The sequence below is a fragment of the Capsicum annuum genome, chromosome 8 (assembly GCF_002878395.1).
Source record: "Capsicum annuum cultivar UCD-10X-F1 chromosome 8, UCD10Xv1.1, whole genome shotgun sequence".
In the NCBI taxonomy this organism is placed as follows: domain Eukaryota; kingdom Viridiplantae; phylum Streptophyta; class Magnoliopsida; order Solanales; family Solanaceae; genus Capsicum; species Capsicum annuum.
In genome coordinates, this window is record NC_061118.1 from 153,872,627 (window position 1) to 153,877,107 (window position 4,481).

Here is a 4,481-nt window from a genome sequence, read left to right on the forward strand (position 1 = left end):
TTTAAACTTATAACTGTTAATACATATTTTAGGGATGAGATACAATAAAATACAAACCAAAATCGACAACGGAGTTGTTGTTACTATCACCATAAAATTAAGCTACATAAGAACTTGAGAATGGTACAGGATTGGAACCAGCTCTTAAGCTGCTTAGAGAGATGGTGGTTACCAGCGGTTTGATTAGAAATGTTGTGGGTGAATTTGGATGTATATTGTTGAATAAGCATATCTAGCTTGTCTACTCCATCTCGTCCAAAGGGGTCTTTTTTCTTTTTGGCCCTTTTCTTGTTCTGTACACCGATATTTTGTTTCTGTTGGTTTGTTTTATCCTCAAACTTCATCTTCTTTGTTCTCACTACAACATCTTCTTTACGTCCAACCTAGAGGGCAGTATTATCGGAACTTTCACTACCGGAGCTGTGGTTGGTTGCTTCTTCATTCTCTTTTAGCTGTTGTTTTGCCCCTCTCAGCTTTTTACCTTTCTTGTTCTTCTGCTTGTCTACTTCTGCAGAGATGGATACTTTAACACCTCTGTTTTTCAGTTGATCTCCATCATTGGCACCTCTGACACGCTTGTTTTTAGCTTCGTCGGTATTCCCTGCCACTGATAACGCATCTGCTGTGGCGTTGCATTTTGTCGATTGTTTATTGTGGGTATCACGTTCATTTGTATTGTCATTTTTCTGCAAATCTTCTTTGTTCGTGTTAAAACATTGCTGCTGAATCTTCTGGCAAAGCTTCATTGTTTGGATATTATGAAGAGCAAACTCCACTATTGGACGATGGTCGGGACCGAAAGTCTCTGTATATAGATAAATTTAGTCAAAAAAAGCAGAAAACTAAAACGCTAAAGTCACCAGAAATATGCATGCAATATCTAACAAACCAAACACACATAGCAGGATTGTTGTTAAGAACTGCCAAAAGCACAAGTGGATGTTCATGCTCTGAGAACTCAAGAAAAGCTACTCCACGAGAATAATTCTCTAAGACCGAGAAATGGAGAGAACCGAGAGAGAAATGGGCCGAAGAAGAACATCATAGATTTCTTCAAGCTGTATGGCCGTTCTTGGCGCCAAATAGAAGGTGAGTGTGGTATAAGGTTGTTTGTAGCTGATAAAAGGTCCATTTTTCTTACGATCCTTCTCTTTTCCCTATTTATGTGGTTCAATCTAAATAGAAGTTTCTGACATGTTTCTTTAATCAAGCAGAATATGTTGGAAGCAAAAATGCCATTCAGATTCATAGTCATGCGCAGAAAGTCAATGGCTACAAGCAATGAAATTTTAACCTCCATTTTAGGTTGCTCGAGATTCAGTTAATGATGGTGATGAATCTCTAAACGCGATTGACATACCTTCTCCTCGGCCAAAGAAGAAACCTCTGCATCGATACCCTCGCAAGATGGTTGATTCCCTTGTAGCTAATAAGGCAGTTTCAGGTCAGCCGGAAAGCTCTCCTTCCCCAAATGTATCAGGAAGGAAGAGTCGTTCTCCAGATTCAGTTTTGTTAGCAATTGGTTCAGGTGTTTCTGAATATCCAGTTTCTGAGCAGCAGAACTCTCGCTTTTCACCAGCCTATTGTACTACAGATGTACACACTTCAAATATAATTTCTGCAGAGAATGATGATGAAAGTATGACCTCAAACTCCAGCACCGTGGAGGAAATCCATGTTTAGTTAAAACCAGTATCTGGTAGTACCAGCCCGATTATCAATTCTGACATGGTAATTCCTCCTGAACTCAAGAATGATTCTCCCAGTGGAGCCACGCCATCTACTTCTCTAAGACCTGTTCCCAGGGATCCAGAATAATATGCCTCGAAGTGGGAAGGAAATTACCCCGGCCAACGAATTAACTTTTCCATCTATCTCCGAGACCATCAAAAGTGGCATAAGAACCACCTGGATTCCATTCCTTTGATCTATCTACTTCGTCCGAACTAAGTAGGTAGGATCCATCTTATTACATCCTTCAAAAACTTTACAATGAAGTTGCAGGAACAATATAGTCAAACTACAAAGACTAAGATTCAATGGAAAGCTCGCCTGCCGGATAACAGGCTTTTGCTTTGTGGCACCAGAAGTAACTGCATCAATGCAAAGTGTCTTTAGCTGTTTTACAGTTATTGAGTTGGGAAGAAATAAATAATGAAGAAAAACAGTCAGGATAAACCATACAAGTATGGATATAAATTGAGGAATCACTTTCATATACACAAGATATATCCGAAGAAGATTGTGACTAACAAAAATATAAAGTTGGGCAAAAACAACAAATCATAAGGATCAATGTTTTTGTCTTTCGCTCCTCCATTTACTTTGTAGACTTGTCCGCCTTAGTGTCCAATTCACTGTGGATCAGTTCGTATGGCTCATACTTCTTTACATTCTCAATGGAGCGTACTTCAAACAAAACCCAGTAGATTTGTCCACTATACGCAGACATTATCCCTACCTCACGGAGGTATAGAGGTTGTGATCCTCAGTTTGAGTACAACAAATCAATGTAGATATGAAAATGAAGCACGACATGAAAAAATATAGCGACTACTAATAACAAAAACAATAATGACAACAAAAAGAACAACATACCCCGTGAAATGAGTGTAGACTGTACGTGGACCTTAGCCTACTGGGATAAAGAGTTTGTTTTTGGATGATCCTTCATATCGTAGTAGAGGTTTCCAACAGTTAATAACTCGACCATCAAACTATCACGCTTCTGCTTGTTCTTGTTCGTCCTATTATGTTGTAGGCTGCGAGGAAGAATTGACCGCATGCTTGGCATTATTGGCCATGTCTGATTCATCATTTAAGTGAACTTCATGAGCGTCAGTTCATGAAACACTATTAACAATAACATGTGTACGATCATTAGATACCTCAGTTGCGCTACCAGGTACTGACTCTTCATATATATTCTTAGGTGTCATATTTGGCCTTTGGTTATAGCTACTATGCTTATGCTTGATGACTCTCTCATTACTTGAATGAGAAATATGTTTTCCATGACAGGCAGTAACCTTATTGGTCAGGTTTATTTCTATCCTCAGAAGCAAAAGTAATATGAACAGGAGCTTCTGGTTTTCATAAGTATCCAATGTTAAATAAAATATCAAATTATAAGATCTTTACCTATATAAGAACTTTTGAAAGTATGCTTGGCTTCCTAGTGAAACTCCAGCAGCATTGTGTAGCTACAAAGAGGACGAGTTGCTTCATTTGAGAGGAACTGGAGCCGTAAATCCTGAGGAGTGGGATAGGTTTATGACTATGATGTTTTAAATGATTTTGGAGATCTCGACAGCAGTCCACTTATTGCACGACCAATCCTTGTAGGATACAACGAGTATCCTTATCCAAGAAGGGGAAGAACGGGAAGACCTCCATCCAAGACTGGTGATTAATCTTTCACTCTTTTTATAATTTAGCACTTTTATTGCTGATTTTTATTCCGTTTTGTTTGATTTTTTACTGCGTTGGAAAATTCTAAGAGTGTAAAAGCCGGCTATCTCAGATAGCAAGCTTTGCAAGTTATTGCACAAGCGATGAAAAATTTACGCCCTTGAAGCTGAAAAACGTCCTTAGTAATGCACAAAAAGTTATGGCACAACTCTTTTCTCTTCAGCTTGCTGATATAGGAAATTTCACTCTTAATGAATTAAAGAACTTTGAAGATGTTCTGCAATTTTATGAACAGGATCTCGTGGTTTTCATAAGTATCCAATGTTAAATTAAATATCAAATTATAAGATCTTTACCTATATAAGAACCTTAGAAATTATGCTTGGCTTCCTAGTGAAACTCCACCAGCATTGTGCAGCTACAGAGAGGACAAGTTGCTTCATTTTAGAGGAACTGGAAGCGTAAAGCTTGAGGAATGGGACAGGGTTTATGAGTATGATATGTGAAATGATTTTGGAGATCCCGATAGTCCGCTTATTGCCCAACCAGTGCTTGGAGGATACAAAGAGTATCCTTATCCAAGAAGGGGAAGAACTGGAAGACCACCAGTCTTCTTTTTATGTTTTACCAGTTTTATTGGTTATTTTTATTCCGTTTTAGAAATTCTTCACGATCCTCTTATGGTAACAATGAGAAGATAGAAATACAAGGGATGTCTAACCAATATTACCGTATCATCTATTTTCATAGTCAAATTCACATTGTATGCTGAAAAGAATATACCAATAATAGCAGTAACCATGAAAAGAAACACGATAACATAGATGCAAACTACGAAACTGTTACATAGCTAAATGATGAAGAAAATTAGTGTCGCGATAAACCAGACAATAATGGATTTCATATTTCAAACAAAAGTTAAATAATGTTGAGAAAGAAAATTATTTGTGAAAACATATCTACTGATGACACTAATTAAAAAGGGTAAAAGGACCAAACTATTTTGTCTAAGCTTAAAAAGAGAAAGGTCAGAACAGACAACAAACTCTCTACTTCTTGAACTTATTTGT

At 37.6% G+C, this 4,481-nt stretch overlaps 1 long non-coding RNA gene across 1 annotated transcript; it reads right to left on the minus strand.

Moving 5' to 3' along the window:
- Window positions 1–348: 348 nt before the first annotated feature.
- On the minus strand, window positions 349–4,475 carry LOC124885345. Its single transcript, XR_007043621.1, has 3 exons — window positions 2,599–4,475; window positions 1,361–2,093; window positions 349–805 (listed from the first exon to the last, which is right to left on the minus strand). It is a non-coding gene; the product is annotated as an uncharacterized LOC124885345 (long non-coding RNA).
- Window positions 4,476–4,481: the final 6 nt, after the last annotated feature.